This window comes from Aedes albopictus, chromosome 2, assembly GCF_035046485.1.
Source record: "Aedes albopictus strain Foshan chromosome 2, AalbF5, whole genome shotgun sequence".
In the NCBI taxonomy this organism is placed as follows: Eukaryota; Metazoa; Arthropoda; class Insecta; order Diptera; family Culicidae; genus Aedes; species Aedes albopictus.
Window position 1 is genome coordinate 38,053,542 of NC_085137.1, and position 14,138 is coordinate 38,067,679.

A 14,138-nucleotide genomic window follows, 5' to 3' on the forward strand; every position below is an offset into this window, starting at 1 on the left:
ATGTGTAAATCGTGTGGCAGGCACGAAGATACTCAATGCCCAAGGAAGTCAAGGAAATTTCCTTTACGAAAAGATCCTGGACCGACCGGGAATCGAACCCGTCACCCTCAGCATGGTCATGCTGAATACCCGTGCGTTTACCGCCTCGGCTATATGGGCCCTGCGAATATTGTGAAACGTATAAAATACGGCAGACTTCAGTGGGCTGGACACGTAGTACGAATGTCGGAAAAAAGACTAGCGAAACAATATTCAGTAGAGGTAGATGACTTCGTGGGCGGCCGTGAACTCGCTGGCTGCACGCGGTTGAAGAAGATCTACGATCCCTACCAAGTATGTTTTCGATCACCTGGCAATCGTTTGACTCATTTGTCCATAGCTCAGTTCAGAAATCTAATATTCGGCAAAGTTGTAGATAAGTGTTTTTCCTACAATTAACACCAAGAACACCATATTCTAACTCTGGAGTCGGCATCTGAAGCTTCCCAGACAAATATCTGGAGAACGGTATGCTGTATAAAGCTGAAATTTGGAAGGTTTATCAAGCCAGCCTTAATAAGTAAATCAGTTAACATTCAGATTTGTTGAGTGTTCCGTTTCTCAGATATAGGCTTGGGAAGCTTCAGAACTGGCCGTCATAAACTTTGATGAACCGAACCCACACATACTCTCTATCTTACAATGTGATAATACCTGAATTCGTTCCATCCTATTTACGTTTCTGTCATCCGTCGTTTCATGCTAGGATCACTCCGTGGGCAAATATTTGCCAAGAATTAAAATATGAAAGGCCCCTACGTCTACACCGAACACCAAATCATCATTTCGGCAAAGGTGCAGCCCAAAACGCAATCCCTAATAATAAGCTTTCGCTATAGACAGAAATTCCCACCCATACAAGAGCTCTCCAAAAGCTCCCTTTTCAATGCGAGGGAAACTTGTTTACATCGAAAGGTAAATATGTGTCATGGCAAGGAAAATTTATCTCCTTCCGAGAGCTTCCGAACAACTCGGGTGGAAACAACTACCGACCGTCGTCGTTCTAGCGGCCGTTAATATCTTAATCATAATCTGGTTGGAAAATATATTGGCGCAACAACAAGGGCTCAAGTTTTCACGAGGACACGGTGCGATTGGTGGGACAAGAACCGAAGCCCCAACAGCAAATTTTTGCGCATGAATATTTTCTTTCATATTGCCGGGCCGGCTGATCGTCAAAGAAAAGCAGCTTCCAAGCATGAAAGATGCCAAGCACCATAAGCTCTCCCATCCCAACCAGACAGCCGGCCGGAGCCAGACATGTGTACTTAATTACCGAGGGCCGAAAAGAAGCGGCTGTAGTAGCGATGACGATGAGCGAGCGCCGAATGAACACTGTAATTTAATATTCTTATTTTTGTTCGGGGTGTTATTTTGCTAATTTTAAGCATTTTTTCAGCATTCCAGTCAGGAGAATGTTTTCTTGCACACCGGAGGTCGTACAACAAGTTTTCCGTGAACTTTAAGTATGGCTCTTGAAAAATTATTGAAAGAAATTCAAATTAAATGTTCTACGGGGTATGACTGGGTTTACGTAAAACTTGGTATTTCTCGGCTTTCAGTCAAAGAAAAGCGTTGATTATTCTAGATCATTGCCAACGTTTCGATCCTGTGGTTGGGATCTTCATCAGGGCTCGATGTGGATCAACTTGTTTTCAATTCGTGTTGATCACACGAATTTAAAAGTGCTTCATCTTGATGGAACAACATTCCTTGCCGTCACTCTTTTCGTCTGAAGCTGTTTTAATTGGTTTCCCAAACTGACTAACTACATTTGAGCTCTGGATATTATTATACCATGTCAAATCTTGATAATCCTGTAATAACATCCAATTTCAGCGAAAAGAGAGCAAGGCTAAAGCAAAGCTAAAGCAAGACTAAACCAAGGCAAGTCTAAAGCAAGGCTAAAGCAAGGCTAAAGCAAGGCTAAAGCAAGGCTAAAGCAAGGCTAAAGCAAGGCTAAAGCAAGGCTAAAGCAAGGCTAAAGCAAGGCTAAAGCAAGGCTAAAGCAAGGCTAAAGCAAGGCTAAAGCAAGGCTAAAGCAAGGCTAAAGCAAGGCTAAAGCAAGGCTAAAGCAAGGCTAAAGCAAGGCTAAAGCAAGGCTAAAGCAAGGCTAAAGCAAGGCTAAAGCAAGGCTAAAGCAAGGCTAAAGCAAGGCTAAAGCAAGGCTAAAGCAAGGCTAAAGCAAGGCTAAAGCAAGGCTAAAGCAAGGCTAAAGCAAGGCTAAAGCAAGGCTAAAGCAAGGCTAAAGCAAGGCTAAAGCAAGGCTAAAGCAAGGCTAAAGCAAGGCTAAAGCAAGGCTAAAGCAAGGCTAAAGCAAGGCTAAAGCAAGGCTAAAGCAAGGCTAAAGCAAGGCTAAAGCAAGGCTAAAGCAAGGCTAAAGCAAGGCTAAAGCAAGGCTAAAGCAAGGCTAAAGCAAGGCTAAAGCAAGGCTAAAGCAAGGCTAAAGCAAGGCTAAAGCAAGGCTAAAGCAAGGCTAAAGCAAGGCTAAAGCAAGGCTAAAGCAAGGCTAAAGCAAGGCTAAAGCAAGGCTAAAGCAAGGCTAAAGCAGAGCTAAAGCAAAGCTAAATCTAATTTAGCTTTGAAATACTCGTACAATGCATGAATTGGCGAAATTGAGGTTGCATCACAACACAAGCTATAACCTAATTTTGTGTTGACAGAAATTGTTTTAATTGCGCTTGGTCAACCCGCAACGAATAATTAATCTGTTGACTAGTGCAAATTATTTTTTAAACAACCTGCATTCAACCGCAGCAGTAAACCCACTCTAACCAACGGCCTTTTGGGCTTCAAATCCCACCGCCACCACCACCGCCCACCCTACTCCATCAGGGAACGACTTGTCATCCCAACCCATGAACATCCTGTTGTTCCTGTAGGTATGTACGGCGTTGCCTGGACTGGATGCGGTGAGTTGTTCGTTGTTTCCGCTTGTTTAACTTGGAAACCAAATGAGGCGGAACTAAATCCCGGTGCGGTGTGGGCGAAGGACAACGCGCCGACGACGATGGTCGGTGTACCCTAGGGATGCGTTCAGTCAACCTTATATACGGGCGCCGGCAGGACAGGTTCACCGCATATTGTTGTTAATTACAACAATGTTCAGCGAGGACGAGGACTTTGTACTTGCACTTTGAACATATGTGTTTGTGTGTGTATGTCTGTATACAGTCTCTGGGTCGGTGGAACAAAACACAAGCTTGAGAAGTTGGTCATGTGGAAAACCGCAAAAGGACGCGCTCTCCGGTTCGATGAATCGCGCTGCCCGTGTTCCAACCGACCGTTGACCGAGAGGCGGAGTCCTGTTAACTCAGCCTCGGACAATTCCTTGCAGCAGAAGTTTTGATCGATTGGCACTTTGTTCGGTTCGCCGAGTCCATTTTCCGCGACGGCTCGCATTTTACGATTAACTTATCAAGGCCAATCGAGGCTTATTATACGCCCATTTCCGAATGCAATACAAATCAAATTTTCACATTCGGTATATGCAAAATTTGGGAAAATACGAAAAGAGTTGATCTACTCACCGAAAAAGAAACCCAACGCCCGAAACCGAAGACGCAAAGCAAGCAAATGGAAATGAAATAACACTTCCACGATCAACGGAGCCACCGCATAACCTTGGCACCAAAAAACACACAAAAGTGCATTAAATTACCTTACCGCCAGACTTGCGTGCCTCTTTCTCAGACTTCGAGTTGGATCCGACCGAGCTCGATTCAGAGCCATACAATGACTCACAAGCTGCGTAATGGCGCGCGAGAAAAAAACTTCAACTCCACTGTCAGTCAGTCAGCGTCAGCGGGGTGAGGTGGTGCCAAAACGCTGGCTGTTTGGAACGACGTCAGAAAAAAAAAATGAACAATTATTCACCCAAACAATGCCGCCCGCCGACATGAACTCGAAGGCACACACGGGAAACCAAATTGAAAATTTGCCACTTATGATCTGTTGGAAAATTTGCACCCCGCCACACCACCATGCCACCATTAATTGAGCGTGTGAGGTGAGTGCGTGAACCGTGCCGTGGTGGTTTGATAATAATCGGTTGCCGTGAAAAGAGGTAGGAGGAAGTTGATGAATCTCGATTGCTAAATTACGGGGTTATACGCCTACGGAAAAATCCAAAAACAGACAATTGATGCATTTTGACATTGAATCAAATTTGTGACCGGATAATGGGTGTCGCTGAACAATAAAAAGTAATGAATAGCTCAGCTTTGGTTTAGATTTAACTTTGCTTTAGCTTTAGCTTTCCTATAGCTTTGCTTTGCTTTAGCTCTGCTTAAACTCTACTATAGCTCTGTTTTAGTTCTGCTCTAGCTCTGCTTTAGCTCTGCTTTAGCTCTGCTTTAGCTCTGCTTTAGCTCTGCTTTAGTTCTGCTTTAGCTCTGCTTTAGCTCTGCTTTAGCTCTGCTTTAGCTCTGCTTTAGCTCTGCTTTAGCTCTGCTTTAGCTCTGCTTTAGCTCTGCTTTAGCTCTGCTTTAGCTCTGCTTTAGCTCTGCTTTAGCTCTGCTTTAGCTCTGCTTTAGCTCTGCTTTAGCTCTGCTTTAGCTCTGCTTTAGCTCTGCTTTAGCTCTGCTTTAGCTCTGCTTTAGCTCTGCTTTAGCTCTGCTTTAGCTCTGCTTTAGCTCTGCTTTAGCTCTGCTTTAGCTCTGCTTTAGCTCTGCTTTAGCTCTGCTTTAGCTCTGCTTTAGCTCTGCTTTAGCTCTGCTTTAGCTCTGCTTTAGCTCTGCTTTAGCTCTGCTTTAGCTCTGCTTTAGCTCTGCTTTAGCTCTGCTTTAGCTCTGCTTTAGCTCTGCTTTAGCTCTGCTTTAGCTCTGCTTTAGCTCTGCTTTAGCTCTGCTTTAGCTCTGCTTTAGCTCTGCTTTAGCTCTGCTTTAGCTCTGCTTTAGCTCTGCTTTAGCTCTGCTTTAGCTCTGCTTTAGCTCTGCTTTAGCTCTGCTTTAGCTCTGCTTTAGCTCTGCTTTAGCTCTGCTTTAGCTCTGCTTTAGCTCTGCTTTAGCTCTGCTTTAGCTCTGCTTTAGCTCTGCTTTAGCTCTGCTTTAGCTCTGCTTTAGCTCTGCTTTAGCTCTGCTTTAGCTCTGCTTTAGCTCTGCTTTAGCTCTGCTTTAGCTCTGCTTTAGCTCTGCTTTAGCTCTGCTTTAGCTCTGCTTTAGCTCTGCTTTAGCTCTGCTTTAGCTCTGCTTTAGCTCTGCTTTAGCTCTGCTTTAGCTCTGCTTTAGCTCTGCTTTAGCTCTGCTTTAGCTCTGCTTTAGCTCTGCTTTAGCTCTGCTTTAGCTCTGCTTTAGCTCTGCTTTAGCTCTGCTTTAGCTCTGCTTTAGCTCTGCTTTAGCTCTGCTTTAGCTCTGCTTTAGCTCTGCTTTAGCTCTGCTTTAGCTCTGCTTTAGCTCTGCTTTAGCTCTGCTTTAGCTCTGCTTTAGCTCTGCTTTAGCTCTGCTTTAGCTCTGCTTTAGCTCTGCTTTAGCTCTGCTTTAGCTCTGCTTTAGCTCTGCTTTAGCTCTGCTTTAGCTCTGCTTTAGCTCTGCTTTAGCTCTGCTTTAGCTCTGCTTTAGCTCTGCTTTAGCTCTGCTTTAGCTCTGCTTTAGCTCTGCTTTAGCTCTGCTTTAGCTCTGCTTTAGCTCTGCTTTAGCTCTGCTTTAGCTCTGCTTTAGCTCTGCTTTAGCTCTGCTTTAGCTCTGCTTTAGCTCTGCTTTAGCTCTGCTTTAGCTCTGCTTTAGCTCTGCTTTAGCTCTGCTTTAGCTCTGCTTTAGCTCTGCTTTAGCTCTGCTTTAGCTCTGCTTTAGCTCTGCTTTAGCTCTGCTTTAGCTCTGCTTTAGCTCTGCTTTAGCTCTGCTTTAGCTCTGCTTTAGCTCTGCTTTAGCTCTGCTTTAGCTCTGCTTTAGCTCTGCTTTAGCTCTGCTTTAGCTCTGCTTTAGCTCTGCTTTAGCTCTGCTTTAGCTCTGCTTTAGCTCTGCTTTAGCTCTGCTTTAGCTCTGCTTTAGCTCTGCTTTAGCTCTGCTTTAGCTCTGCTTTAGCTCTGCTTTAGCTCTGCTTTAGCTCTGCTTTAGCTCTGCTTTAGCTCTGCTTTAGCTCTGCTTTAGCTCTGCTTTAGCTCTGCTTTAGCTCTGCTTTAGCTCTGCTTTAGCTCTGCTTTAGCTCTGCTTTAGCTCTGCTTTAGCTCTGCTTTAGCTCTGCTTTAGCTCTGCTTTAGCTCTGCTTTAGCTCTGCTTTAGCTCTGCTTTAGCTCTGCTTTAGCTCTGCTTTAGCTCTGCTTTAGCTCTGCTTTAGCTCTGCTTTAGCTCTGCTTTAGCTCTGCTTTAGCTCTGCTTTAGCTCTGCTTTAGCTCTGCTTTAGCTCTGCTTTAGCTCTGCTTTAGCTCTGCTTTAGCTCTGCTTTAGCTCTGCTTTAGCTCTGCTTTAGCTCTGCTTTAGCTCTGCTTTAGCTCTGCTTTAGCTCTGCTTTAGCTCTGCTTTAGCTCTGCTTTAGCTCTGCTTTAGCTCTGCTTTAGCTCTGCTTTAGCTCTGCTTTAGCTCTGCTTTAGCTCTGCTTTAGCTCTGCTTTAGCTCTGCTTTAGCTCTGCTTTAGCTCTGCTTTAGCTCTGCTTTAGCTCTGCTTTAGCTCTGCTTTAGCTCTGCTTTAGCTCTGCTTTAGCTCTGCTTTAGCTCTGCTTTAGCTCTGCTTTAGCTCTGCTTTAGCTCTGCTTTAGCTCTGCTTTAGCTCTGCTTTAGCTCTGCTTTAGCTCTGCTTTAGCTCTGCTTTAGCTCTGCTTTAGCTCTGCTTTAGCTCTGCTTTAGCTCTGCTTTAGCTCTGCTTTAGCTCTGCTTTAGCTCTGCTTTAGCTCTGCTTTAGCTCTGCTTTAGCTCTGCTTTAGCTCTGCTTTAGCTCTGCTTTAGCTCTGCTTTAGCTCTGCTTTAGCTCTGCTTTAGCTCTGCTTTAGCTCTGCTTTAGCTCTGCTTTAGCTCTGCTTTAGCTCTGCTTTAGCTCTGCTTTAGCTCTGCTTTAGCTCTGCTTTAGCTCTGCTTTAGCTCTGCTTTAGCTCTGCTTTAGCTCTGCTTTAGCTCTGCTTTAGCTCTGCTTTAGCTCTGCTTTAGCTCTGCTTTAGCTCTGCTTTAGCTCTGCTTTAGCTCTGCTTTAGCTCTGCTTTAGCTCTGCTTTAGCTCTGCTTTAGCTCTGCTTTAGCTCTGCTTTAGCTCTGCTTTAGCTCTGCTTCAGCTCTGCTTTAGCTCTGCTTTGACTCTCCTTTAGCTCTGCATAAGCTTAGCTTGAGCTAAGATCTAAATTTGCTTTAGCTTTGTTATTTTAGTTCAACATTAGCTCAATTTTAGTTTAGCTTTAGCTTCTATTTAGATTTGCTTCAGCTTTCGTTTAGCTTTAACATAAGTTTAGCTTTAGCTTTGCATTAGCTTAGATTTATTTCGAGATTTTCAATTGTTTGAAATTCATCGAAAAACCGATTATGATTTTTCTAAAAAAAATTAGTTTCATATTTCCGGTTTTTTGTGCTCAACATACGTAACCAAATCATGCAGTCCCATATTGTCTAGTGGTTAGGATATCCGGCTCTCACCCGGAAGGCCCGGGTTCGATTCCCGGTATGGGAAACTTTTTTCAACGCTCACGCTCATGCTTAACTGCGTAACGCAACCAAAATAAGCAAAGGAGATAGGTTACTATTCCTTTTTCTTCTTCTTGGCATAACATTCACACTGGGACAAGTCCAGTTTTTCAGCTCTATTATATGAGCCCTTTCACAGAGCTTCCTCTGCCATTGATTATTTTGACTGTAGATATACCTATCGTGTGATAGGCATAAAGATACTCTATGCCCAAGGTAGTCAAGGAAATTTCCATTACGAAAAGTTCCTGGACCGACCGAATATATCGAACCAGTCATCATTAGCATGGTCAGGCTGAATACCCACGACGCCATTACAGCTGTGGCTACATCCCGAGCAGAGTAAAATAGCTCAATAATAGCATATTTTGATACGGAGATCAAAAAGTGATATTTGTTTGTTTGAGATAAGAGGTAAAAGTACTGAAAATAATATCTCAATTTTACTCCTGGAACATCATCATCATAGCACATTAAGCTCTTGGTAAGATCTAACCAATTGCAGTGAGATATGTGATTGATCTTGAAATATCAAATTTTGCCATTGGTTAGATCTCTCTCGTTTGTCGGGTGAAGATCACTGCGTCCAGATTTTAGAACTATTGTGATATACCCTTTTGCTGTGAGGTACGCAAGTTATCTCAGTAACATATTTGTCACTGAGATAAGGACTGTTCATTTTATAAAGAGGACAACTTTGCAAGGCTATAAAAAGAAAACGCGTAGTTCAAATTTGAGCAGCCTTGGTTAGTTGTTCAGTACATTATATTAGCAGATAATAACCATAAATAAATTGGGTTAAAATTATTGAACTTCATAGAAATGTGGCAAAGTGTTTCGAGAGATCAATTTTTCAATTCCCAAAAACTAAACATAAACACAACTTTTCTGTAAAACATCGGTGTATCGTTTTTAATTGCATAAAAGTGTTTGCCATGCTGCAGCAGTTTGAGTGATACATATTCTGGCAAAATATAAACCTAATCGGAATAATGGTTGTTGAGATATTAAAGTTACAGGTTGGACTCGATTTTCAGAATAAAATTTATTTGTTAAACAAAAATGTATAAAAATATGAAATTTTTAAAGTTTTCAATGGATCTAGTCGAAAGTACTAATAATGCAATTTCAAATGCAGAAAACCGCTTCTTGATAGCATTGTTGGCTTGGTTACTGTGCTTCATGGCAGTTACCGGAGATAAAACCGCTTCGTTCTTTGAAGGTTCTTCTAAATAACGATGTACTCTATTGCAAATACAACTTAACAATGATGTCGAAAATAAAAATTAACATGTAGTTATTTTCAAATAAGGTATATAATCACATAGGGTCAGACCTTGCTGAAAATAAATAATAATAAGCTTCTCTAGAATCAAAAACTTGCATTTATGGAGCAAAAAGTATGCAATTTTTCATTATGGCCATCATTAAGTATTAAATTTATGATGAAGAATGTACTTTAAAGCATATTTTTCTTCGGTATCATTTAGAATGCGATTCTCTTCTATACTGGACAAATTTTGAACTGATTCCGTGGTGTTATTGCATCACTGGACTTAAATAAGTATTTTTTATCAATTTCATTGATAACAAGGCAACTCACTATATCAAGCTGTATAATGTTTGGTGCATTATTACTGACCAACTATTACACTCTACCTTTAGAAGAATAGTATTACATCCCAACCAGGGTACGAAAAACGGATCACGCTGAAAAACAAACGCTTTGTCCTAAACGGTGCATGTTGGTAACAAAGACACTCCGCAACAAATGCATGTCAGGCGATAAAAGCAATAAAACAAACATCACTTACCGTGCGTGTGCCGATATTCCGGCTTTTCTGCTGAAATTTTCGACCCACATCATCGAATTCATGAGCATTTGGACGAATCAAGACTCTTGCCATCCTCAGCGTCGAGTTTCAGTTGTAAATTAATGCGAAAATCACGATGTGAAAAGAACGAGACAAATATTCCTACCGTTTTTGTTGTGTACAAACTCGGGAGCGATTTTGTCATTATCTGCCTACGAAAAAACAAAGCGTTGTTGCCGTGCCTTCTTTGTTGCCTATTTTTCGCTTGCGGTGCCATATTCTGCGTACACTGATCCCAACACATTGGAAGGTTCATGAAAATTTTAAAGTTATGTATGTGAAATTTGGCCCTTTAAACCGAATTATGTCTATATACAATAAACATTACCAAACCATAGACTTTACAATGACAAAAACAGAACTGAAAAAACAATTTATGTTAAATCGTAATATAAATTAGTTTAAGTAAAAACAATATATAATAAGCTTAGGTTTAAAATGTAACAAAACGGTCTACTTCTGATTGACGTCAATAAATAAAAAAAAATAAAAAAAAGAAAAGTTGTGTAGAATTTTGAGAAATGGGGTTTTATTGAGTTTTAACGAAAACCGCTTCAGTTCCATAACTAAGGAGAATTTGTATAATGTTATATTTTTCCTACACTGAAGAATAGCTATGGAAATTTATGCAAAAAACCGATAATGCTTTTATTGCAAAATAAAAAAGATATCACACAAATAAGGTGTCCTCTTTATAAAATGAACAGTCCTTACCTTGGTATCGACTGAACTCAAGACCATCTATTATTGATGAATAGAAATCCTGAGTTACAGTATATGACTCCCCCATTCTGGCGAGACTAGCTTTATGAAGCCAACCACGTCCTTGGGAGATAAGATCCATATGTCAGCAGGCCCTAAAAAGGGCTTGCTGAGAACTTTGAACCTACGTTGAGTGAGTGCACTGCAATAGCAGAGGATGTGTTCTGATGTTTCCCTCTCCTCGTCACAGAAGCGGCAATTTGAGGTTTGGATTGCTCCGATCTTTTGTAGATGGTATCTGCAGGGGCAGTGTCCAGTTATTAGACCGGTGTAGATGTTGAGATCCCTTTTGTTGAGACCTAATAGTTGTTGGGTTTTCTTGGGGTTTATCGTTACGAGCCTTTTAGATTGGCTCGTATGGGGAAGTGCATTCCAGTTTGATGTGATTTGACTGACCATATATTTGTTCAGTTCCAATTTTTACAGAGCAGTCTGAGATCCCGCAGAAGGGCTCAGGGCCAATGAACCTTTCATTAGATCCATTTCTGGCTAGCTCATCAGCAATCTCGTTTCCCTCTAGACCCGTATGTCCTGGGATCCAATATAGGTAGACTCGATTGCGTATGGATAAGTTTTTCAAAGCCAGAATGCATTCCAACACTAGCTTTGAGTTACAAGTGTAGTTATTAAGCGACTTAAGTGCCGCTTGGCTGTCAGAGAAAATACATATTTTTGCAAACCTATACTTTCTCCTCAGGCATAATAACACGCATTCTAATATTGCATATATTTCCGCCTGAAATACTGAGGGCCACTGTCCTAAGTGGACAGAGATTTTTGTTCTAGGGCCATAGATTCCGGAGCCTGTCAGATTATTCATTTTCGAACCATCTGTGAAGAAATTTATAGAGCCTGTTGGAACGCTGGGTCCACCTCCTTCCCACTCCTGGCGGGAAGGAATGAGCACATCGTAAGGTAAGTCATAATTGACTACCGTTTCCATCCAGTCACTACAAATTCCTATTGCGGGATTTATGGCAAATTCATTTAATATGCTGAGGTGACCCGTAAGGTCTCCCGACAGCAGCGTTTTTGTTCTCTTTAACCTTAGAGCACTTTTTTCCGCTTCCAGCTTTATGAATTGATCTAACCGGGGCAGGTGAAGCATTGCGTCTAGGGCCAAAGTGGGTGTACTACGAACTGCACCAGTGATCGCTATGCAAGCGGTGCGTTGGATTTTGTTGAGCTTCGCCCTTGCAGCAGCCTCATAAGTTTTAGGCCACCAGACAAGGGAAGCGTAAGTAGTCCTGGGACGAACAATGGTTTTATATATCCACATGATCATACTTGGTTTTAGGCCCCATCTTTTACCCAGGGTTTTTGAACAAACCCAAAGTGTATTGAGACCTTTCTGCACAACTGATTGGAGATGAGAGTTCCAATTCAGTTTTGCGTCGAGTATGACACCTAGATATTTTACTTCGCTTGAATAAACTAGTTGTGTATGATTCAAGATAAGGGGTTTCAGTTGGACCTTCCTCCGTTTGGTGAAAGGGATAATGGAAGTTTTTGTAGGATTTATGCCTAGTTGTTCCTTATGACACCAGGAAAAAGTGTGATTTAGGGCAGATTTAATTCTTTCCACGATAACACTTTCGAATTTGCCTCGTACAATAATGACAACGTCATCAGCATATCCAACCACTTCGAAGCCTGTCTAGAAGCTCATCCACCACCAGTGACCACAACAAAGGAGAAAGCACTCCGCCTTGCGGACATCCCCTTGTTGCTTTAACAGTAATGTATGAACCGCTAAGCTCAGAGGAGATTTTTCGATTAGCTAGCATAGCATGTACCCAGGTAACAATGCATGGGTCGAATTTTCTCCTCAACATTGCTGACCCTATAGACGAATAAGAAGCGTTATCGAATGCGCCCTCAATATCAAGAAATGCTACAAGAGCAATTTCTTTTGCATTGAGTGTTTTTTCGATCTTTTGAACTACCGTATGTAGTGCCGAGATCGTAGATTTTCCACTTTGATAAGCGAATTGGTTTTTTGACAAAGGCATTGCTTTCATAAGTTTGTGATTTATGTACTCGCATAGTACCTTTTCCATAATTTTGAGCATTACAGAGGATAAACTTATCGGCCTGAATGCTTTGGGGTTGGTTTTATCCCTCTTTCCTGCCTTCGGAATGAAGACAGCCCGGATTTGACGCCAATCGTTGGGTATATGCCCCAAAATCAGACTCGCTCTAAAAATCTCAACCAAGGGTGGAACCAGTGTTTTCTCCTCTTTTTGGATCAACGCTGGGAATATTCCATCCATGCCAGGAGACTTAAATGGCTCGAAAGATCTCACAGCCCTCTCAACCCTGGCCCGAGTGAAAGCTTCCTTTGCAACCTTTATTGCGTCTTTTTTAGATCCAGAAACCCATGATTGGATCTCTTGTGGATCTGAGACAGCAATTCCAGTGTCTTGGTCGCCGATGCTCGACTCAGGGATTGAATCAGGGAAGTGGATCTTTAACAATTCGCTCAGTGTATCGCTAGGCTCTACAGTGAGCGAACCATCCGTCTTTCGGAGGCTACCCACACCATTGGAGTGGTCTTTTGAAAGAGTTTTTTGGAGTCTGGCCACTACGGGTGTATTCTCTATGCTTTCACACATTAGAATCCACGATTATCGTTTGGCTGACCTTATTTCTTTGTTGTAGTTCGTCAGGGCCTTTCTGTATAGGCTCCAATCGCCGGTTCGCTTGGCACGATTGAATTCCCTACGCGCAGTTTTCCTAAGCTTCTCAAGAGTTTTATTCCACCATGGAACGTCTCTGCTCGAACTAATTGATTTAGTTGGACAGCTCTCTTGGTAGGCATTAAGGATTTTGTTTTTAATGGATTTGGACGCATCTTCCAATTGTGTAATGGACTTGATGTGACTTTCTATGATGTACTCTTCAGATTGTAGGATAGCTGAGTAGGATTCCCAATCAGTTTTCTTAGGATCTTTAAACGTTTTTTCTATCGTTAGACCCCCTTCCCATTCGAAGATGATGTGTTTGTGGTCTGACATTGATATTTCTTCAGAAACATGCCAGTTTTTTATTTTATCAGAGATAGACCGACTACATAGAGTCAAGTCCAAAACTTCCTGACGAATGAGGTTTTCAAACGAGGGCTTGTCACCAACATTACAAATGTCAATGTTCTTGGAAGAGAGAAACTGTAACAGGTACTCACCTCTGGTGTTTATATTTGTACTTGGTTAGATGGTTCAAGAACAAATTTTTGCTATTATTTTCAGTACTTTAACCTCTTATCTCAAACAAACCAATATCACATTTTGATCATCAGTACTTGACCTCTGCTCGGGATGAGCCCTTTAAGGTTATACTATTTAAGTTTTTTGAATACAGGAAGAAATCCGTGTAGTAATTGCTTATTGGTGTTAAACGAGCACCAGCATTTCAAAAGGGCGCCAGTTATTCAAAGTATTTACAGGAAACTATTCGGAATATCTTTAAGGATCTTTTAAACTTTTTGTTGAGTTTTTGTTAAAACTCTCTCAGGTGTTTGTGCTGAGAACATCAAAGATTTTCGATAGCAATTTCTCAAGGTATTCTCTGTAATAAATAGCGTCAGAAAATATTAACGTTAATTATCCCAAAAGTTTTCCACTGACTAACTTTTCCGGTTTGCCAGATTATGGTTAAAATATGTACTGGGAAATAGTGACTTTTAAACTTAAAATGCCCTAAAAATAGGAACATTGAATTGACTGAGCCAAATGTAGTAACGAATTTTAAAAACAGCATTTCCTCATATTTTTTATTTTTTTTTTTTCAATGACGCAGCAATATTTTTAAAATTGGTATCTATACATATGTACAGGAAGGATCAAGGTATTTTCTGATTCTTT

At 41.5% G+C, this 14,138-nt stretch overlaps 1 protein-coding gene and 1 non-coding gene across 9 annotated transcripts in view; one reads left to right on the top strand and one right to left on the bottom strand.

Annotated features, from left to right (window-relative positions):
• The window catches only part of LOC109410817 (disintegrin and metalloproteinase domain-containing protein 10), a 301,283-nt gene that overhangs the window by 164,003 nt on the left and 123,142 nt on the right, over positions 1-14,138 (bottom strand). The window lies entirely within an intron of this gene.
• Positions 7,554-7,625, top strand: Trnae-cuc (transfer RNA glutamic acid (anticodon CUC)). Its single transcript has one exon. It is a non-coding gene; the product is annotated as a tRNA-Glu (tRNA).